Genomic DNA, 24,449 nt, shown 5'->3' with positions numbered 1-24,449 from the left:
GAATCCACCAAATAACATACCAGGTGTTTTTCTTTACCACTGAAGAAAAAAAAAGGTAGTCTCTGCAATTGTGTGACGTTTAAATGATTTAAGTCCTGGTTAGACAATTTAGCTTGAAATGTAATGGTTATCATCACCTTCTATTTCAATAATACTTCATTTCCCACACCTGCCTTCTAGAGCTGTTTCAATCATGGATAACAGTGGGGGAGAAAAACAGTAAACATTCTGTGTGCAGAGAGGGTCTTGGTAGTTAGGAGCTGAGTTGGAGAGGGGAACGACTTTTCTACGGGGCTGAACCTGGTGGGGAGTCTGGAGCTTTTGTCCCGAAAATACCAAACGACAACTTTATTTTTGATGTGGCTTTAGAAGGACTTGATTTTTCTAATGCTATACTCTGACAGCCAGCTCCATAGATCCTCTGTTTCTGGAGAGCTTTGTAGCCAGAATTATGGAAAATTCCTTGTGGTGGTTGTCATACTTTTTGATGAAAGCAAAGAGCAGAGCACACAGGGCTGATTTGCGTGAAGTTTGAAGACCCGCTGACAGTGACTCCTGAGAAGGATCTTCTTCATGCTGGAGGAGAAGCGAAGCGTTATTTCTAGCAGCTGGGAGGTGGCGTGGGGGTTTAAGGCACTATTTGGGGCCTTGCCAACGAGCTTGGCATGAACCTGGGAAAATCAGCGCGGAGTTTTGGTGAATGAAGCCATCAGAGCTGCACGTTATAGTTGAGCAGGTGTTGGCGTGTGATACGATGGGACAAGTGCGGGGAGCCCTTCGTAGTGAAATCCCACATTTCCAGTGTCTGTCACTCTGTGGTGATTCCTCTGAGATAGGATCTTTCATGCTCTTTTGAAAATGCAACTAGGTTATCCAGGAGGCACGTTAGTCACTGCTGCCTTTTCAATAAACAGTTCATCAGCTAAACCAGCAGAAAGTAGGATCCTGAATGAACGGTCCTCGCAGGAGTCAGTCCAGGTTGCGGGAACAGGAGAATGGACTGAGAAGGCAGACGAAGGTAGGAGGACACAGTAGAAGTGGTGATGTGGGCCCAGGAGAGGCCAGGTGAAGATGGGTTCAGCTCTGATTCAGTTCCTGCTTCCAGAGAAGTAATGAACATCAAAACCGTCTTACCGTCTGGGTGTTTCTGTCTTATGAAAACTCCTTGGAGGTTAGGCACACCCTGTTTCCTTGCTTCTCCTTCAAAACATCACTTATATCCAGTGTTCAGCACCGAGACTCGGGTGTGTCATGTCTCCTGATTCTACACCCTCCGCCTTCCTTTTCCCCAGCCTCATTCTTCTCCCTTCATTTGGTGGAAAGAAAAGGTAACTTTCCATCCTCTGCTTGGTTCCGTGGCTACCTCTACACCCCTGAAGGCCACAAAAGATCGCGGCGGAGCTGTGGGCATTCAGTTCTAGGTCCCCTCCTCTAGGAGCAGAGGAAGTGGGGGATTTGGAAGTTAATCCTTTTCATTTTCCTTTGCCCACTTTCCAGATAGTAGCCTAGAAGGGCCGAGGGATTTATGCCTCTGAACCAGTCACCCTTCCTCCACACCCTCACTCACCCAAGGTAGACAGTGACCTTGGCTGTAGATCTCACCCCCATCTTGGCGACGTACATGTGTTTATGCTTCAGTTCGTCCAAAAGAAATCAGCGTGTTTCTGAATGGCTATGACAAGGATGTCTGCTAGATAAGTGTTCTTTTGGGTCAAGTCCCTGCCTATCATGAGCTTACGGTCATCTGCTCAGAAAGGCTAGGGAGAGCTAGCGGAGGCACAGAAATGTGTCACCTGTGGGGAGCAGTTGCGTGCTGAACGGTATATGATGAGTCAGCGGGTGGGGATATGCGAGCCTGCTTCGCCAGCATCACGTACCTCTTCACAACCATTATTGCAGTTGTCATGAAAGCAGCTTCTGGGTATTATCTTGTCTTCACCTTCTTTTCTCAACCTTTCCCTTTCACCTGCCCTTGCTTGATTTTGCTGGCCCGTGTTTACTAGGGGAGCCTCATGGACCCAGAGAGTCAGAGAAGGGAGCAGTTGCTGCCATCACGGCCATCAGACGGGAACTCCCAGGGGTGCTTCTGCTCCAGGGGAGGGAAAGTCCAAAGATTGCTCCGGATTAGTCATGGCATCCTAAACCTCCGTCTACACCACAAGATTGTAATGACATATTTCTGTATTTGGGAATCCCCAAACTGCTGTTTGAATCAGGAAGCGGGGATGCCGCTCATCTGGTGTGGCTTCGGACAGCCGGCCAACATCCTCTGGCTTGACCTGTTCCTGTGTGTGGCCCAGATTAAATTTACTGCAGGAACGTATCAGTTCATGGCTTTGGCACGATGAGGGGCAGCCTGGACTCTCAGGTAGCCCAAACCCCAGTCGGTATTGTGGTGTACATTTTGGAAGGAGCTCCACAGAGCACCATCGCTCTGAAACTCCTCGCTGTCTTCAATGTCCTACTTCTCTGTCCATCCTTGTTGCCAGCTCTCCTAGGATCCCGAAGAACAGGAGAAAGCCAACTGCAACCAGGCTTTCTATGGGATCTGTAGCTCTCTCTGCAATGTAGTGCGAATAGAAAGAAATCTTCCAACCACAAACAGGTTTCTTAACCTTCTCTGCTGCTCCTGGTGAAGAAAAGCAGGCAGCTGGTGGAACATTACTGCGTTGTTTTCTATTAACTCTCCTTGTTCCCCTCAGCGAGAAGGGAATGAGTCATCTCCACCCAACTGGGCTGGGACTGGAGCCCATTAAGATGCACAAACAGCCAGACTTTGAGCCATTCTTTTCATATTTTTTGCAGACCGCTTCAGTCCAAATAAGGTTCTTACTCCTCCTGAGGTAATTCCTCGCATTTCTAAATGGGTTTCAAATTCCCCACCAATTTCACTACCAGTAATGAGCCTCGCATTTCACAAACGGGCCAGGCGCTGGTGCAGATGTACATTTCATAACTGTATTTGGTTTCCTTTGAAATATTTTTAGAAACGACGGAAAAGAAATGGCTTCTTTAGAAATCGGGAGTAAACACAAACTTAGAATTACGATGTGAAGATGGGGGGTTACTAGCCATTGGAGTATGCGCACCACCCGGCTTCCTTCCGAGGGGGTTGCACCGCCCCGCCCTCCTGGCCTGGAGTTTTGCATGTGTTCATCTCAGTTGATTTTGAGCTCCATTTAAAAAAAAAAAAAAGCACTTTTAGTGTCTTTTGAATATTTTCCATGGCAATAGATATTCGTTCTTTGAAGACAGACTTTAATTTAGGGAACTGTCCGTAACACAGAACTAGCCTGATGAATGAGATAGATGATTGTGGCAGGTGATACCAATTTAGCTCAAAAAATAAATAGAAATGCAAAAGATTTACTCCATATGGCTTTTTACACTGTAGCATCTGCGGGCTAATACTGGAACCTTATTAAATGGCTCTTTTTAAGAGACTGGCTCTAGATGGGTGTGTTTTTTCTCTTCTACAGGTTCTGTGTTGTGGTTTTATTTATGCTCCGGTGTGCACGAAACTGCATCCCTAAGTCACACAGCTGAAGCTGGGTCTCACGAGCTTCCTCGAAGTCTAGTGCACTCCAAACAAGTATTGAATATATAAAATTAAGATAATTAAATCATGCTTTTGCTTTGCAGAATACTGAAAGCAAAATAGCTCCTATATTAGTAAAAAAAAAAAAAGTTGGAAATGCTTTTGGAAATGTTTAAATATGTGTAGGTGCTCAAACTAGAGTCTGAGTTCAAGCCCAGCTAGTCCTAACGTTTTTTTGGTTGCTTCTAGAACTATGGGTTCAATTAAAGTTGCCTGACAGTGAAAAATCAACATATTCCAAATATGCAGACACAGCTTTCCTCCTTAGGGCCAGAGCATCGCTCTGCTTGGTGACTTGGGCCGTTGCTTTGTTCCCACTGCCCTCCTCCCACCCAGGTTCACACTTAAGGCACGTTGCAGTGCTCGTGTGAGCACCACCTATTTCCTGTTATGCTGTTTCTTATTATAGGCTGCCCTCCTTGCAACTCAGTACCTTTTCACCATCTCCCCGTCTTTTTAGTTGAGATGAATTTGCCAGAGGCAGGGAAAGACTGGATGGACTCTGTTCAGAGCTGAGAGAGAGCCACCCCTTAATCTATTAAAATAAAGAATGAATGTCCCGTGCGCTTACCGCTTGTATTGTGGTTTTATGGCTGTTGTTTGAACTGCAAGCCAGAGTGGAACTCTTTTTAATTTCAAAGGCTATTCCCACCCCACCCCCCACCAAGTCTTTTTTTTTTTCTTTCTCTTTTTAAAAATCTAACTTTGGACCTCAATGTGTCAACAGATCTCTTTTACATTATTTTTGGCTGAAGCCAGAAACAAATTGTGTTGAAAAATATTATGAGGACACCTCTGCTTCTGAGATTTCTAGCCCGGCGTAGCCAACACCAGAGGTCCGGATGGCTCAGACAAGCCGGAGAGAAACATCCACTGTTGTAGATTATCTGCTTAACCAAATCCCAATGGTGAACTTCTGGAGGGTTTCTTGTCTAGACTGAACTAACTATGTATTACGGTGTGAGCTGAAAAATTAGCCAGATGAGCTACTACTTTTATGTAAAGGGAATCTAAACCCCATGGTTTTGCTTTTCATACCACAGCTAAGGAAAAGTCACATTCATGTACAATCCTAAGGTCAATATATATTTTGTAAGATGCCTGTGATTGACATGATTAAAATAGAAATATGGGACTGAGGTAACTCATAATAAAAAGCCAAAAAAAATCATTATCTTATCAAAATTTTGTCACTAATGGTTGTTTAAAAAAAACACATTTAAGTAGGGAAAACTTGGATCTTCAGTTTGAAGGAACAAGCAGATTTCAGAATTTCTCTGTGTGTGAGCAATGGTGGCATTAATCCAGTCAATACTTGCTGAGAATCTGCTCTGTGTTGGGCGCCGTCACAGACATCGATGACAGCAGGGCAAACCGACAGTATCCCTGCCCTCAGAGAACTCTGTCTCCTGGGAGACAGACAAGTAAAGACACATGGCCCTGTAGATGGGTTTGAACTCTAACACGCTTATAAGGAAGGCTCCGTGGGAACAGATTGGAACATCCAGCCCTGTAGGGGACACCTTTACACAGCAGTGGCAAGATGTGCCCTAAATCCTGGAGGCAAAGTATGGATTTCCTCCATGGTGGTAGCATCAACGACATGGAAGCAATGAATTTTAGGAACTACATTACATATTGCACGACAAGTTGGAGAAGCAGATGCTATCATTTTGTCTTAACCTTACCTCGTACCTATGTTATCCTATAGGCTATGCTAAATGCTTTAAACCCTTTGGGCCTGCATTTTTCCATGTGCAAAATTGGGACAATGATAGGCTTTTCTGAAGATTGAATGTATTAATACACATGAAACACAACAGCATCCAGAATATGGTAATCTACCAAATGTTAACTAGTGTAGCTATTATTTTCATGTTTATCCAGCCTTACTGACTGTGCCACATATCAAATTCCAGGATGGTTGATCAGTTCATTCCTTTATTCACAAATATTTATTAAGCATGTGCCATGTACCAGGCACTGGGGATCCAAGAGTGAGACAGTACGTACTTGCTCTCATGGACCTTAAAATTCCAGTAAGTCATCAAGCAGGCAAACAAGTAACATGAATTTAGAGATGAATCTGCACTGAAAGAGCCTGACAGTGTTGGGGGCGGGAGTGGAGAAGACATTTCACCTGGTCCTTGCTAGATGCCCTCTTGGAAGACATGATGACTTGAGTGTAAAAATGAAGTCAACCCTGTAGGACCTGAGGCAGGAATATTCTTGGCTTGTTCCAGAAATAGCCAGAAGACCACTGACTTTGGAACAAAGGGCATGAGAAGAAGAGAAACAGGGAAATAAGGCCAGAGAAACAGGGCAGATCATGTTGGGCCAGAGAGGGCATGGTTAGAAACTCCAATTTCTCTCTCTGCATGATGGGAAGTCTCTTCAGAATAAGGCGTGATCAGTCAGTCTTTTAGAACTCCTCTTTGACCCCTCTTTGACTCTGCTAAGCAAGGCCCTCCTGAACTACTGATGGGGCCTGCCTGCTCTACCCTTCCCCTTCAAAGGGCAAAGCCATCCTGTTATGCAGAGACCATGGAAGAATGCATCCTTACCCTTCTTTCTAAACCTGGTCTGCCTTTAATAATATCATTGTACCTTTTCATATCCCTTGACAATATTGTATTACTTGAGTGTATTTCTTTGCATTTATCTTTAATATCACAGCCGTTTTCAACAATAATATGCATATAAATTTATCCTATGTCCCAGGCACTGAATGAGGCTCTATGGTTACAGGAGTGAAAAAGACAGTTTTCACACTTAAGAAGCTCAGCCAGAGAGGAACACAGACACATAAAGAGACACCCTTCATTGGTGAGGTCATGGTTGGTGGGTGTGTGGCTGAGACAAGCATAGGGACAGTACTGGGGGAGCCCAGGCGAGAACCACACTCCCCGGGGGTTGATTCAGGCCTTCTAAAGAACGAGATAGGTCTGAGTTAACAGGTAAAGAGAGAAAGTGGAAAGGTAGAGGAGGTTTTCCAAGCAGGGCAAGCAGCTCTGAGAGAGAATGCAAAGGCCAGAGAACACTGTTTTCCTGGGAAGGAAAGTAGTTCGGTGTGACTTGAAATGGAGCCAAGATCCCTAATTTAATTCGCATTCTTTTGTCACTTTTCCTGCTTCAACCTCTTCTAGTTCTTCCCTTCCTCAGGATCCACACTTCTGTAATTGGCCATGACTGCCATCGTGGTCAGCCTGGACTTCAGGAGCGGTGTGGCTTTTAACAGGATGTTGACTCTGAATTTTTGTCTCCCCACTTTCAAAACAAGGATCCATATTCATGTCATGGTGACATCATGAGAAGTAAATCTACACCTACCAGGTGGATTTATAACTAATCCCTACCTTTTGGGGATGGAGTTGGCTAGCAGAGCAACTGGCCTTTAGAAAGTGATCAGCAAACGTTAGCCTATTTCATTTCTTAGCTGGTTTTAAGAGAATGTATTGGTTGCCCAAATGCTTCAAAACATTAATAATAATTGCTTCCTATGGTACTACTTACTAAGGAGCTTCTCATTCTTTGTATGTTTTCCTTAAGTTCTTGGTACTATGTTATCACTCTTGTACACATCTTGTCTATTCTCCCAACTAAAATCTGTATGTTGACTCCTTTATAAAAACACCTACCTCTGTTTGTAAGCCTTCTTTCAAGTTTGCAAAGTTTATCCACCCTATTCATAAAGCCTTTCTTTTCCTTCAGTGTCCTTTATAGGTAGTTTGCTGTGATATATGATGGGAAAGGGAATTGTGAATTCTTTCAGAATATAGTGTCCTCAAATCTGATGGTCATAGATCAACTGTGATAGATCTTTCGTTTCTAAAAAATGAGATTGAGATTTTTATAATTTTATAATTAGTTTTATAATTTCTGTTTTTTCTTCATTATCTATTTTTAGTGAATAAAATAATACCCCTAGAGATATTTTTCGTATTTCTACTCATTTTTCTCATCACATGTTAAAGGAAACAAACAAAAAATGAGACCACATGGGGCCCAGATTTACTGAATACATCCCTACGGAGTGATTGTCATGTTTACACCCTGTATGAAGCTTTGCGGTTGAGGGCTTGGTGTTGAATTTCCTGGTTTTCCAGGAAGCTTGAGACAGATGAGGTAAAAGCTTACCTTGAAAGGTACAAGACCATTCAAGGTTCTATTGACTTGGATCTATAGCTAACCTAGCTATAGGTCATAGACTCAAACTAAGGTATCAGTAAATTTAATAACACATTCCACGCAACCTCTTCTATGTTCATTATCATTCACCAGCTGTTTTCCTCTATCCTTTTCGGCACAAGGATTTTGAAAGACATAATTTTGCTCCAGATCTTAAAGGAGAGCTGATGGCAGTAAGTCTCTCATTATAGAACTCTCGTGTCTCTTAGAATAGATGATCCTTGTTTAGCATCTTAATTGCAAATGTCAATGGAAGATATTTGAATTTGGATATAAATGCCACATGGTCTCTTTCTCTACTATACTCTAAGAAAGTCAGAGGAGAAGACTAAAATCCTGCCAATAGCGCTGGTGAACAGAGTTTAGCAGTAGCACACATTATATCTTACCCCTCCTTTTGGTTCTTTGGGATCTCAAGTTTCACTTTTACCTCATTTTATGGAACTGGTTTGGATCAAAGTCACATGTGAGATGAACCGTCTCCAACATCTACTTTGGGAAGTAACTCTAGCTCAAGATAAAGGTCATTGGGTGGGCAGCAGGCTTGCATTGCTTATTCTGGCTTCTCTTTCCTGTCCTAGAAACTATTTGGAAGAGCTACCAGTCATTTATCTGTGTAAGCATTAAATGTTGAAGTAGAAGGTATTGCATATTGATTAGCACTTCCCCTGGTGGGGTATACAAGTGTCATGGAAAGCAAAGTGGACTCTGCTCGTGATGGACTGAACATCTGGGGTGTCCTTGAGCCAGGACCACAATGCTCTGGCTCCTACGTGCTCTTGGGAACAGCCAACTGATCGCTTCATACCACCTGCCAGTTACTGCTCTAAAGAATAGTCTCCTGAAGTAGACCTTAGATGGATTCATGTATTCCCAATGCTGAAACTTACTTGAACTCTATCATATCCAAGATGGTACCCATTAAATTTATTTGGAAGACTCACAGCTTCCTTAATGGGAGATTATGTTTGAAGACATGTTAGTATAACCCGTGGAAATCTAAATTATTCACCATCTTTAGAAATAATCATTTAACTACACCATTTGAAAGGTACATATATTTATTTATTTATAAGAAGTCTATTTTTCACATTGAGAATAAGTGAGTTATAAAAAATATCTGCTGATCATAATACTGATTTCAATATTACCTAATGAAAACCTTTAAAGGAGAACAGCTTATGAAGGTATCAAAACTCTTATCAAAATTATCTTTATATATTATATGGTAATATTTTCAATTTTCCATATTTTGAAGGGAAAATAATGGACAAGTGGGCTCACACTGGCTACATATTAGATATAGAGGATTCCTATATAGAAGATACTAGAAATCAATGATAATTTCAATCTATTATAACTTGTGAAAGGTTTGTTCCACTTGCTGTGTCTTCCTTAAATTTCAAAGGAATGAGTTCAGAACATCTATAAAAAATGAAAAGCATAAGTAGAAACAAAATTAAGTAATAAAAGAGACTAATCTAACAACTTCTAGTGTCTAACTGACCCGGGGATTTTTTTTTTTTTAAATAGCATCATGAAATTTCATACAACATTAAAAAAAAATCAGGTAAGTATTAATGTTCTGTATTTTGTCATCAAATTGGTATAAAAGTAAAATATGATTATAAAGTTGCTGAAATGAAGATTGTAGATATTTCAGTACTCAGAGTACTTGGGGTATGTTTATGAACATGGACTCTGCGAAGATACATTCATCTGTATCTAGGTCCATTCACTGGTTAAATACATTTTTCATGTGAAAGAAACTGGAAGACTACATAGATGTTCAACCAATGGTTTCTATAATAGGGCATTCCAGAAAAACTCACCATTATTTAAGCTCTGGTCTTTAGTTTCAAGTTATTTTTAAAATGAATGATTTCTTCTTAGTAATTTTTATGTTTATCATAGAACTTTTATTTTTTAAAAACTTTTATTTATTTATTTGACAGATAGAGATCACAAGTAGGCAGAGAGGCAGACAGAGAGAGAGGAGGAAGCAGGCTCCCTGCTGACCAGAGAGCCCTATGCGGGGCTCCATCCCAGGACCCTGAGATTATGACCGGAGCAGAAGGCAGAGGCTTTAATCCACTGAGCCACTCAGGCGCTTCTATCATAGAAATTTTAAATGAGGGGCGCCTGGGTGGCTCAGTGGGTTAAAGCCTCTGCCTTTCGCTCAGGTCATGATCCCAGGGTCCTGGGATCGAGCCCCGCGTCGGGCTCTCTGCTTGGCAGGAAGCCTGCTTCCTCCTCTCTCTCTCTCTCTGCCTGCCCCTCTCCCTACTTATGATCTCTACCTGTAAATAAAAAAAAAAAAAAAAGAAATTTTAAATGAGACATGCAAAGAAGAAAACATTACTAATACTCTCACCACTCTTAACATTGTAGTGTATATTTTCCAGTCTTTCAAGATGTATGTATCTGTCCTTAGATGTTCTCTGTTATAGCTTTGAGTCTACTTCTTGGGGAGTTCTTTATTGGGTAATTAGGTCTGACCCATTAATATAGTGCCCTGGTTATATATACATCACATTCCGTAGCTTTTTTCATGTGTGTATTTTAACCTTGTCTCTCACACTTAAGTAAAAACTGTGTAAGAGCTGAGACTATGTCTTTTCTATTCATTAATTTATTCCTAGTATCTTGCACAGGAGTTCACAAAAATGCATGTTCAGTTATGTCTTCCATTGAATTATCAAAATATGTTCATTGCAAATACTGCTGAAGCTTTCCGTGCATAAACATGATCTATCTTTTTATTTATTCAGTGCATTTTTTGGTCCCTCCATAAAGTTAATTTTCTTCACTTTAAGTTCTACACACTGTTATTTAAGTATTTCATGTCTCTTGTTGCTACTTTTATTAGGATTATTTCGTATTAATTTTTAAACGATTTTTCTAAAAATTAGCATCAAATTATTTATTTCTATATAATTTGTTGTGGACCACTAATCTCCAGTCCATTCTGAAAGTCTTTTTTTTTTTAACTGTTGATTTTTTTTTTTAAAGAAAATGCTGTTATTAAATTATCTTTCCTGGAATGCCTTCTCCTCTCTTGTTACTATGATTAAAAAATATTTTATCACATTCTATTGGCTGACATTTAAATTATGCTCTTTGTGTCTGTTTTTTTAAGGCAGAGTGTTCTGGAGTCCCCCTGCCGGTTGCCTGGAGCACAAGGCTGGCCTGCAGCAATCCAGGAGGGAGGTAAGGTGTGCTGACGAGGTTGGGGGCAGGGAGAAACCTCCTTGGCTGTTTTCAGCCTGGAAAACTCATTGGGGCACACCCAGTTCTGCTGGATAGTAAGGGATGGAAAAGAAGCTGGAAGTGCAGATTATTTGAATCAGAGGATGCCATCCTCACTTTTAAAATGTCACCTGTTGTAGTCCCAAAAGTTCAATTTTGTTTTTGTTTCCCTTGCCTTTATAGACGTGTCTTGAAAGAGGTCAGTGTGGCCAAAGTGGTTATTGCCTAAGTTCTCCTCTAGGATTTTGATGGATTCCCATCTCACATTGAGGTCCTTCATCCATTTTGAGTTTATCTTTGTATTTGGTGTAAGAGAATGGTCCAGTTTCATTTTTTCTGTATATAGCTGTCCAATTTCCCCAGCACCATTTATTGAAGAGACTGTCTTTTTTGCATTGTATAGTGTTTCCCGATTTGTCAAAGTTTAGTTGGGGGGAATGCAAGTTGGTACAGCCACTCTGGAAAACAGTATGGAGGTTCCTCAAGATGTTAAAAATAAAGCTACCCTATGACCCAGCAACTGCACTACTAGGTCTTTACCCCAAAGATACAGAGGTAGTGAAAAGAAGGCGCATGTGCACCCCAGTGTTCATAGCAGCAGTGTCCACAATAGCCCAACTATGGAAGGAGCTGAGATGCCTTTCAACAGGTAAATGGATAGAGAACATGTAGTTCATATATACAATGGAATATTACTCAGCTGTCAGAAAAGATCAATAACTACCATTTGCATCGACATGGATGGAACTGGAGGGGATTATGCTAAGTGAAATAAGTCACTCAGAGAAAGACAATTACCGTATGGTTTCACTCATATGTGGATCATAAGGAATAGCGCGGAGGACCACAAGGGAAGGGAGGGACAACTGAATGGGAAGAAATCAGAGAGAGAGACAAACCATGAGAGACTCTGGGAACAAAACTGAGGGTTACAGAAGGGAGGGGGTGGGGGGATGGGGTAACCAGGTGAATCATTGAACACTACATCAAAAAATGATGATGTGCTATATGCTGGCTAATTGAACATAATAATAAAAAATAATGAAAATAGTAAAGAGAAAGTTGGTAAAAAAAATAAAACGTCAGCTATATCCTGCTGACCCTCTCTGTTCCTCTCGTGTGTTCAGTTAAATGCTGTCACACACAGTGTGTTTGGGTATTGCTTGGGGAAGTAAAGAGAAAGCATAGTGTTCCTGCTTTGGGTCGATGCCATGGAAAAGACGGTGGAGAAGAAACGACGTGAGTGCGATCCGGAATTCAGCAGGAGTAGAAAGCTGGGAGAAGGTGAGGATGAAACGGTGACAGCCTCCTCCCCTCCTCCAGCTCAACGGGAGGGACCAGCTCTCTCTGCACAGATGTCGTTCACTTCCTGGCTGTTTCGTTCACTCTTAGCCCGAGTGTCGCACGCTACATTTCTTGAAATTTTAGCTCTCAGACACTGGACAACCTCTTTAAAAAATTCTCCCTTGTTGCTTTTTGATCTTACTTGATTAAAAAATAACTTTCATATCTATTGTAGCCAAAGTCAATCACATTTAGATTAGCCTAAATCCAATTTATGAAAACTTCTTTTTCAATGGAGCCACAGACTCCTGTTAATAAAATAAAGCGCGCGACAAGGATCCTAGAGCACTGGAGAATTTTGTCTGGAAGCGATAAGTGCAATAAAACTAGATGCATCTTTGCTTAGCCATTTATTGGCTTTGAGATTTGGGGCAAGTTGTTTAACCTTTCCGGGCCTCGGTTTACTTCTTCCTAAAAGGATGCGAACAATATCCCAGGTACAGGTGTGCGTGAGGTTCAAGGGGAATGCATTAGCGAAACAGGCCCCAGAGTGCATGGCGCATGGGAGCCACTCAAGGAAAGTTCATTCACGTTCCTCTATCTTGACTCATTATTGTTGCTGATTTAAAAAACAAACAAACAAACAAACAAACAAACAAAAAAACAAAAAAAACCCAAACAAAACAGTAGGAAGTAAATGGGACTGACTGAAATTCAGAGTTCTAAAGCCAAATACTTAATTAAGAGAAAACTGCAGCAGAGAATAGAATTATATATAGAACTTAACTCTAAGATTCAGGTATAATTACTTATGGATAATCACATTTAAAAACCCCGCCTCATATTTTCCACTCAAATGTATCATATATCTATTATTGTACTCTGAAATATAAATTGGGAATTTCTGAGAAGTTGTTGTTGCTCTTAACTTTTTTAAGGGAGGTGAGGCACCCTGGGGACAAAGGAAACCGTAAACTGCCGTACCTGCCCTCGGCCATGGCAGCGAGCACCCCGTCAGGGCATTTGATGCTGCTCTTCTCTTTCTCTCCACCACCGAGCTTGTGAACTGGCTTCTTTCCCCACAAGACTTCAATATCAGCAAAGCATCTTATAGTCTTTATTTTTAACTTAAAAAATTTTCATGAATATCTGTCACTATGAAATTGCATTGTTTGATTTGTTTTTTATTGTCTTAGTGACACAAATTTTCAGCTTTGCTGTTGACTGTTGAATGTGTTACTGTCAACCAATGCCAAGATTTTTCTTATAATTATCTCTAAAATTACAGATTCAGCCAATCATATGGATATAGTCAGTGTAATAAATTAATGACACTAGGGGTCAATATGGATATTGCAGCCAGATACCAATCTGTTTTGTTTTGATAAGTGACATGCAGGGTCTTAGAAAAGAGGAATTTTGTCACCTTCATTGAGGCAAATAAATTTAAAAACTTAAGATAACTAAAATGCTCTTTTACTAAAGGTGAAAATGATCAGAAATTTCCAGAACTAAAATTAATAGCTATTTACCCACAGGCTTATACTAATCTAGATAAATATATTTCTATACTTAATTTGTAACTTTTCTCCCAGGGATTTATGTTTTTCAATTTATATTTTGCTTGGAATCTTTTTGGCACCCAAGAAGTTGGATACATAGAAAAGGGAACTAAGACTTTTTAAAAGATACAGAGATATCCAGACTCTGGGTTTCCTGAGATGAAAGACGCTGCTTAATTCTCTTTTAAGATCAATTTCCCCATTCATTTCTGTTCCCTAATTGCATATATTTTTAAAAAAATCATACCCAAGAAAAAAACCTGTGTCCACTAACTCTTCATCTATAATAACGATTCTTACAAATGAAATGATCTTTCCCAAATGGCTGTTGTTCATTCCTGTCTTTGTTCAGCGTTATTTAATATATTTAAGGCCTGGGACTTTTGCCCTTTCTCTGGCCACTGTTCATTTTCAAAGGTTTAGGATTGAGGCTTCACAGAAAATGAAATACAAAGGCTCTTCTATTATTTCCTGATCAAAGTATCATCTCAAAGTTAACGACCATTGAATTTCAAACACAAATATAGGAGAAGGGAATAGATCTGATATTATCATTATTATCTGAAAGGAAGTAGGAACCAGCTTTTACAACAGGCACAAAGGCGAGACAATCAAACGACATTTCTCTATGCTGCCTCCTACTTGCTCACTTTTGGAAGTATACCTGATACTCTTCATTTTGCTATGAGGATTTTTTTCTCCTACGAGTCCCCCTCCCCTCATTAATTGTCCTTCCTTTTCATCAAATGGATTCTACTCCCCAGCTGCTTCCCCCTTCCTCCCTGGTGTCCTTCTGTACCCCGGAGTAATGAACTTGGATAATGTATAAATAGCAATAAAGGAAAAAAAGACATAAAACGTAAATCTCTTATATCCCATCCAGCTCCACATTTTATCTACATGACATATTCCCCTGTGTGATTCACTTATTTTTACCCAATTTTGCTGCTTTAGGATAGATTCATCGACTGTTTAACAAAGAATATTTCAATTTAGGATGCACCTGCACAAATGTGGGCAGATATTCCCACATTTCTCAGTCGATCAGTGTTCTGATTCCTTTAAGGTGCTAAAATTTTAATGCACATGAAATATTTCTAAAGTAAGGAGTTCCAAAATGTTGATTTTGATTTGGTGTTTCTGTCCAATTTAACAGGAAAGAGGAAGAGGACAGAGTAGTAAATCCTCCTGAAATCATCAGCAATAGAGAGGACAGTGGGATTCCGTTTTCGTGTATGCTGTCATGTTGATGGATTAGCTTATATTATACATGGGTTACATGCCAAATGGTGTCTTTTGATTCTGATTCCAAGGAAAACAGTGGGAATCTTGAGCGCTAAAAGTCCTGAAAGAGTTGTTATTTCTGGCCCTTTGATAGAAATAAAGGGAGACTCATAGCTGAAGAACATCAAAGTGTCAAAAATCAACTTCACATGTAGTTTACCCATCTGATGAGGCATGATGTGAAGAGTCAGAGCCGGCTGTGATTCAATGGACTTTGACAAAGTGTCTCTGTGTCCCATCATCTTAAAAGCCTTCTTTCTCTGTGTCTCAGGTACGGGTCATGTCCATGTGGTCAGGACGAAGGTCAGCCTCACTGTCTCAGGCACCTTCAAGTACCACACAGAAAGCAGGCTCACGTTCCCATGCATATAACGTGGCCGAGCAGACGGCTGGATGGGTTGGCATGGAGGCCGAGGAGCATGCTGGGACAAGGACCTACCAGTTGGATGCCAGGTAGGGATGGCAACATCAGCAAAGAGACAAGACAGGGCCAGCGTCCAGGGCCAGAGGGATAGGTCTGTAGTACCCAGTGAACGCAAGTGGAGAGCAAGAGAGGTACCTCCTCTTTAATGGTGGGTCACTGGATACGCCACCTCAGGGACCCGGATCCTGGGAAACCCTGGGAAAACAGAATCAGTTATGTTGGGAGGGAAGCTTCCTGAATTGACAGAGTAGGTACCCTGGAGGGATCTACCTGAGTTGACAGAATTACCTTGAATATATGAGAATAAGGTATTTCACTACCGAGCAGCTTTCGAGGTAAGTGTAATTATAAAGAAATAAACAACATCTTTGTACACTTGGGTGTGTGACAATGTAAAATGTCAATATTTCCCAATGTGTTAGACATGCGAAGGCAGATTTTCTACTTCATAGTAAATGATAGAAATTATTCCCTCTCATCACTTGAAGTATATAACCAGTTTCTAGGTTAATAATGAGAAATGGCGTTTTGTTCTTTCATTTTTTTTTAATTTTTAGAAAGTATAGAATTTACAACACACTTTTCAGTTTGTTTTCTATTCCATTGTCATTTTGTAGATTTGAACCAAAGCGAAAATAAAGCTAGGTATCAAATAAATATATTGGCTTCACATTTTTGAATATATTCTCCCATGGTGTAATTTTAACGTTCATTGGTGATACTGATATGGTCAGATTTACTGAGAGGTAACACTCAGTCTTTGAAGCATCACCCAAATGTGTAAGTAAGATCTTTGTCCACTAATGAGTGTTCTTTCATGTTACTGGTTTTGTAAAGCCTTGCACTGTGAATGGACCATCAATCAACTCACAGCTGCACCAAGGCTGTCAGATGGCCGTATCCATGGCGACATACCAAAAATGGTGACACAAATTAATCCATTTGTGTGGAATTCTCAGTGAGAGTCCACTTTCATCTTTCGGAGACTACTGTTAGGAAGTCTGATGGTAATGTAAAATACTGAGCAAAAGCAAAATAGTGATGGACTAGCCACGGGATCTTCTCCCTGTAAACAGTGGGACTTCCTTTCTTTTTTATCTGCTAGAGAGGACAGAGAACAGTTGGGGATTTGATATTGCCACCATTATGTTCTTTTAATAAAAGTTATACTAATTGAATGCTCACACATAGGCTCTTTTTCACCTTCTCTCACCAATTCCATCTAATTAGCCTTGAAAATAAGTACAGTGATTTGCACAGTGGTACAAAATTAAAAAGTAATCTTTTATATTGCTCTTTTATTGCTAATACCACTCATGTAACATACAGCATAAGAGATATCTCCAACATCAGATTTGGAATAAATAACCATAATAAGAAAGCTAAGTATTTTTTAGAAAAGTGAAAAAAAATCACTGAGTATCTTTTTTGCCTTGTCTGAAGGTTGTATTAGTCCTGTATCTAGAGGAGTCTGCTCTTCAGTTACCATATCTTAAAGAAATCATATTATTTTGCCTGGTGTTAGGATGAATTTATATAAAGCCAAATTATAAAGCATATTGCCAGAATTATTTAATGAATTATTAAAGCAGGGTAACTTTTCACAAACTGAGTATAGATGGCAGATAATGTGTTTTAATTCAGAATTTATATTAATTATCAAGATACTCAAATAAAAACAAAAAGTGATGTACTTTATGATTTCTTGTTACTCCTAGCTTGGGAACTCGAGTTGTATTTATTTTATTTTTAATTTTTTAAATTTTTTTTAAAGATTTTATTTATTTATTTGGTAGACAGAGATCATAAGTAGGCAGAGAGGCAGGCAGAGAGAGAGGAGGAAGCAGGCTCCCTGCTAAGCAGGGAGCCCGATGCGGGGCTTGATCCGAGGACCCTGGGATCATGACCTGAGCTGAAGGCAGAGGCCACCCGGGAGCCCCTGAGTTGTATTTATACATACAAAAATAAAAGGAATTATTTTCTGTTATGCAGTTCTTAGCTTTTTCAAGTCATACACCTCTTTGAGAATTGATAAGCTCTTTCTCTATATAGTCTGACTTTCATGAAAAAATTATAAGTCATGATAAAAGGCAAGGAAAAAACCACAGTCTAAAGAAACGAAGTAATCATTGGATCCAGTTGCAGATAGAACACAGATGTTGGCATTATTAGGCAAAACATTTTACATAACTGTAGTTAATAAAGGATTTAATGGAAAAGGTATACGACATGCAAAAACAGCTAGGTAATGTAAGAAGAGATGGAAACTCTTAGAATCAAAAGGAAATACTAGAAATAAAAACACTGTGGAAGAATTGAAGAATGTCTCTCATAGGTTCAGCAGTAGACTGGACACAGCTGAGGAAAGAATCAGTAAGACTGATAGAAGATAGGACAGCAGAAGTTTTAGGACTGTTCTGGCTGTTTGAAAAATGCTGTTGGTATTTTGATAGGGATTACATTAAATGTGTAGATTGCTTTGGGTCGTATAGACATTTTAACAGTGTTTGTTTTTCTGATCCATAAGCATGGAATATCTTTCCATTTGTATGGAACCACAGAAGACCCTGAAAAGTGTAAGCAACCTTGAAATAGAAAAAGAAGCTGGAGGCATCACAATTCCAGACTTCATGTTATACTACAGAGCTCTAGTGATCAAAACAGTAGGTATGGCACAAAAATAGACACAGAGATCAATGGAACAGAACAGAAAATTCAGAAATGAACCCACAACTGTATGACCAATTAATCTTCAGCAAAGCAGGAAAGAATATCCAATGGGAGGGGCGCCTGGGTGGCTCAGTGGATTAAGCCGCTGCCTTCGGCTCAGGTCATGATTTCAGGGTCCTGGGATCGAGCCCCACATCGGGCTCTCTGCTCCGCAGGGAGCCTGCTTCCTCCTCTCTCTCTGCCTGCCTCTCTGCCTACTTGTGATCTCTCTCTCTGTCAAATAAATAAATAAAATCTTAAAAAAAAAAATATCCAATGGGAAAAAGACCATCTCTTCAACAAATGGTGTTGGGAAAACTGGACAGCAACATGCAAAAGAATGAAACTGGACCCCTTTCTTTCACCAGGCACAAAAATAAACTCAAAATGGATGAAAGACCTAAATGTGAGACATGAAACCATTAAAATCTTGGAGGAGGACACCTCTTTGACATGTGCTATAGCAACTTCTTACTAGATAGGTCTCCTGAGGCACGAGAAACAAAAGCAAAAATAAACTACTGGGACATCATCAACATAAAAAGCTTCTGCACAGTGAAGGAAACAATCAACAAAACTAAAAGGCAACGTACAGAATCGGAGAAGATATCTATAAATGACATATCTGATAAAGCTATTAACCAAACATACAAAGAACTTATAAAACACAACACCCAAAAAATGAATAACCCAATTGAAAATTGGGAAAAGACATGGACAGTTTTCCAAAGAAGACAAACAGATAGTCAACAGACACATGAAAAGATTCCCAACATCTCTCATTATCAGGGAAATACAAATCAAAAGTACAATGAAATATCACCTCACACTTGTCAGAATGGCTAAAATTAACAGGTACCTGGGTGGCTCAGTCAGTTAAGAGTCTGAATCTTGATTTCAGCTCAGGTCATGATCTCAGGGTTCTGGGATCGAGCCCGACATTGGGCTCTCGGCTCAGCAGTGAGTCAGCTTGAGGATTCTCTCCTCACCCTCTCTCTGTCCCCACCCCTGCTCATGTGCATGTTTGTGCTCTCCTTAAAATAAATACATAAATCTTTTAAAAAATATAAAAACGAAAATAAAATTAACAACACAAAGAACAAGAAGTGTTAGTGAGAATGTGGAGAAAGGGGAACCCTCTTAATGCTGTTGGTGGGAATGCAAACTGGTGTAGCCAGTCTGAAAAACAGCCTGGATGTTCCTCAAAAAGTTGAAAATAGAGTTACCTTATGATTCAGCAATTGCATGATTAGGTGTCTACCCAGAGAATACAAAAATAATTCAAAGGGATACATGCATCCCAATGTTTATAGCAGCATTGTAATAATACCCAAATCATGGAAACAGCCCAAATGTCCATCAACTTTCAGATGAATGGGTAAAGAAGTAAAGAAGAAAGTATATATATAGATAGATAGATAGATAGATAGATAGATATAGATATATATAATGGAGTATTACTCAGCCACCAAAAAGAATGAAATCTTGGCATTTACAATGACATGGACATGGATGGAACTAGAGAGTACTATGCTAAGTGAAATAAGTCAGTCAGAGAAAAACAAATACCATATGATTTCATTCATATGTGGGATTTGAGAAACAAATGATCACAGTGGGGAGAAAGAGAGAAAAGGAAATCAAGAAACAGACTCTTCACTCTAGAGAGCAAACTGTTCTACCCCTATGGGGTAGGGTGGGGTGGGTGGAGGGATGTGTGAAATCCCTGATGAGGATTAAGGAGTTCATTTGTTGTGATAAGCAGTAGGTATTCTATGGAAGGATGTGTGGAATCACTGAATTGTACACCTGAAACTAGTATTACACTCTTAACTAACTGGAATTTAAATAAAAACTTAAAAAATAAAAAATTTGAAAAAAAAATAGGTTAATAGAGACGTTCTAAATTGAAATGCAAGGGGACAATATAATGAAAAAAATGGAACAGAATTTTGAGACAATTACAAAGGTATAATACATGTCTCATTGGAATACTGGGAAATGATTGACCTGAACATCTATGAGGCTTGCATTTCCCAAATACTAAAATGGGATAAAGACATTACAGGGCAGGAAAGCTAAAGACAAATATTTCTTATAAACGTAGATGTAAAACAAACAAAATTTTTAGCAAAACAAATCAGCAATGCATAAAAGTAATTATATACCACAAATCAGTGGGATTTATTCCACATATGCAAAGCTGGCTCAAAATCAAAATTAGTCATGTAATCCACCACATCAGTAGGCTCAAGAAGAAAAAGTATACGATCCTATCAATTGAAGCAGAAAGAGCATTTGAAAAAAATCCAACACTACTCATTGAAAATTTTTCAGCACACTAAGAATAGAAGGGAACTTTACCAAACTTGATAAAGGACATCCACAAAAAAATATCTGCACTCAATGATGAGAAATTGGATCTTTCCCTTGATACTAAGAATAAGGCAACGATGTCCTCTTCTCACTACTCCTGTTCAACATAATATGGGCAATCCTGGCTACTGTAATAATACAAGGAAAGGAGATTAAATATATACAGATTGGAAACAAAGAAACTGTTTTTATTTGCAGATGGCACAATTGTGTATGTAGAAAATTCTTAACAATTGACAAAAAATCTCCTCAAACTAAGAAATAAGTACAGTGACATCGCAGGATGCAAGGTTAACATACAGAAGTGAGTTGCTTTCCTATATACCAACAGAGAACAGTTTTGGAATTTGAGATTAAAAACAATATGCTTTACAATAGCACCACCCAAAATGAAATACTTAGATATAAATCTGGCAAAGTATGTACACTGTGTATGTGTATATTTACAAAACTCTGATGAAAAAATTAAAGAACATCTAAGTAAATGGAAAGATATCCTGAGTTCATGAACTGGGGGAATCAGACTGTTAAAATGTCAGTACTTCTGAAGTGGATGAAGAGATTCAGTGCAATCCCAATCCAAATCCCAGTAAGCTCTTTGGCGGGTATTGTTAAACTTACTCTAAAGTTTACATGGAAAGTCAGAAGATCTAGACTAACCAGCACACTGCTGAAGAAAACAGAACAAAGATGAGGACTCACAAGACTCAATTTCAAGACTTACTATAAAGCAACAGTAAGCAAGACAGTGCAGTGTTGGTAAAACAAGAGATCAATGAAACCCAAGTGATCTTTGGTCAAGGGGCAAAGGTATCTTAATGGAGGAAGGACAGAACTTGTAATGAAAAATTGCACATCCAAGAAAAAAATAAGCCTAGACGCAGACCTTAATATTTCTCCAAAATTAAGTGAAATCATATCATAGACCTAAATTTGAAAAGCAAGACTTTAAAGCTTTAACAAGGCCATAAGAGAAAGTCTACCTGGCCTTGCATCTTGTGATTGTTTTTTGGTACGTTGCCCAAAGCACGATCCATGGGAGAAAAAAAACTGACCTGTTAGACTTCACTAAAACAAACCTTTTGTCTGTGAGAGAAACTGTTAAGAGAATGAGAAGACAAGCCAGAGACTGGGAGAAAATATTTGCAAACCACACATCTGATAAAGGGCTTGCATCCAAAAGACACAAAGAACACTTAAATTTGAACAATAAGAAAACAAACAACCCGATCAAAAAATGAGCAAATGATCTGAAAAGACATCTCACCAAAGAGAATAGATGAATGGAAATTAGGTGTGTGAAAAGATAATTTTTCATTGGCAAATTACAAATTCAAATAACAATGAGATACCAGTACATACCTTCTTAATATGGCTAGATTCCGAAGAACTGACTATAGGGGTTACAATGAGGTGTGGAGCAGTAGCGACAGACACCCATTGCTTGTAGGAAGGCAAAGTGGTACAGACGCCCTGGAAGTGAAAAGAATCTAAGTCCCCAATTTTTAAAAAAATTTAATGGTGTCTTTATGAATTTTATATTTGAAAATAAATTATTTTAATAGGCTTTTGACTAAACATTTATTAATTTTGTTGCTGTGGTATTCTTTCTCAGTACCTTATGAGCCTAATACTATTTTTCAATCGAAAAAACCAGACACATACTTCTTTTAAGATAGTATAGCTAAGTAACAGAGCCAGAATTTGAAGAAAATCACTGTTAGTCATTATCCTCTTCTGAATGCTCTAGGAACACTTTCATCCTGGTTTGCGCACAATTCTGTGGTTCATGCTCCCTTGTGAACCTATGTTGGTTAACTGGATGATCCTGCCCAAGCATACTAAATGGAAGACCAGAGAACTCTGCCCACATACAAAGCATACCAGCTCTGTGACATTTCACGGAACCTTTAGATCGACAAGACAAGCAGCAGTGTTATTCGTTAGTGGTGTCTTGTCTTCAGAGGGCATTTAAGAGCAACTGTCCTTTCAATAAATTGTTTTAAGTTTTTGGGTCAGCAGAAGTTGCATACCAGACTTGTTATTTCAAAGTCAATACCTTGCCAGGGTGACCCCTGATTACGGCTCCTCTCCCCTCCCTGGGATTGGTACACAGCGTGACAGTTCAGATGGTCAGATGCCCGAGTGTAAGTCATTCATCGGTGCTGTTGCCGCATTTGGTGAAACATATTTCTTCCCTCTTTATTAGCAAATGCTTCAGGTTTCGAGTTACTTGGTGTTTTGACTTTGGTCACGGTAGAGAATTTTACCCTGGGATGATTGCCAGCAACCATTCACTGACTAGTTCATGCAACATAGACGCTATTTTTACTACTACTGGCCCGCATCGTGATAATCTTTGGCTTTGAGGTCATGCATAGCATTCTTCCTGCCCGTTATATTTATAACATTTTGGAGTCCACTTTCAAGAAAAAATGTTTATTAAGAAGGCATCTGTCATGTTCCAGTGAGGCTGTTTTAACGAGAACAGAAAAATGTGACCAAAACGTGTTCATGCTGATAGGCCATCAGAACTTAATAAGGCACTTACTTACATTTTACTTACTTATTTTTATGATATTGTTAAATTAAAAGCAACAGGGATGAAGCTTTGCTAAATTTAGTAAATTCTAAATGTTAAAAATCATTTCAATGTAAAGATAGATTAAATGTCTCTGAAGCTTCTGATGATACGGACAGGAAGGAAAAATGCTATTATTTGTGGGGTAATATAAAATTGTAGTTTTTACTAGGTTTTATCCATCCTCCTATCTATTACTGTTCTTACTGGTAAATAAAATTCTCTATAAAGCATGAGAAAACTCAAGCAGCTCAGTTACTAAAATCGGTAGAGACTTCAGGCACTGATACTGGATGGAGAGATAATTCGTGACAGGTTCTTTGAGTTCAGGAAGTAAATGAAATAGCACTTCTTAATTTTCATGAAGGGGGATCAGGAGAAATGGGCTCATGGCAGAAATATGTATAAATCAATCCTTTAAGTTGTATCCAAGAGTGATTTGGTAAAGACTGTTCATGTTGGACTATGTGTTACTATCCATTTTGTTTGGGGAGTATTCTTTTTTTAAAAAAGATTTTATTTATTTATTTGACAGAGAGAGAGGTCACAAGTAGGCAGAGAAGCAGGCAGAGAGAGAGGAGGAAGCAGGCTCTCCACTGAGCAGACAGCCGGATTCGGGGCTCGATCCCAGGACCCTGGGATCATGACCTGAGCTGAAGGTGGAGGCTTAACCCACTGAGCCACCCAGGTGCCCTGTTTGGGGAGTATTCTTAAAATTCACCGAATATGGTGGGTAAGAAGTCCCCTAATTCTTAATAATATGGTCACCCAACCTTTATAAACTCTTAATGAGGATTTGCAGAAATTAGAACAAATAATCCTTACTAGATTGAAAAGGTAATACAATGAAATAAATTTCACTTATCTGGAAACCATAGAGTAGGAATTTTTATATGTTCACTGTGATTTCAGTTTTTACATTTCCTGTGTTCATAAGAGAAAGAAATAAATGCATGTTAAGTTTAATCAAGAAAGCGACTTTCATCATGTATATCCTAAGAAAAGTATAGAGGAAATTTAGTTGCCTATATCTCCTAAGCATAGTATATTCTACAATGACGTTTAACATATTGTATTTCAGTTGATATTTTTGAGTGCCTACTATTTTAATTTGATATATTTGAGTGTCTAAGTCCTTTTTAAGCTGGAAAGGAAGTGATGGGTAAGATTTGTCCTCCTATTGCTTTTAGGGGC

At 39.3% G+C, this 24,449-nt stretch overlaps 1 long non-coding RNA gene across 1 annotated transcript in view; it reads left to right on the top strand.

Moving 5' to 3' along the window:
• The first annotated feature begins 12,239 nt into the window (after positions 1 to 12,239).
• LOC123937315 overlaps positions 12,240 to 24,449 on the top strand; it is a 39,923-nt gene continuing 27,713 nt past the window's right edge. Inside the window, exons 1-2 of the long non-coding RNA XR_006817452.1 lie at positions 12,240 to 12,319; positions 15,437 to 15,618. This is a non-coding gene — a long non-coding RNA (uncharacterized LOC123937315). The remainder of the gene's footprint in view (positions 12,320 to 15,436; positions 15,619 to 24,449) is intronic.

Source organism: Meles meles, chromosome 2, assembly GCF_922984935.1.
Source record: "Meles meles chromosome 2, mMelMel3.1 paternal haplotype, whole genome shotgun sequence".
Taxonomy (NCBI): domain Eukaryota; kingdom Metazoa; phylum Chordata; class Mammalia; order Carnivora; family Mustelidae; genus Meles; species Meles meles.
The sequence above is the reverse complement of the archived record's forward strand: the minus strand, read 5'-3'. Positions and strand labels throughout refer to the sequence as shown.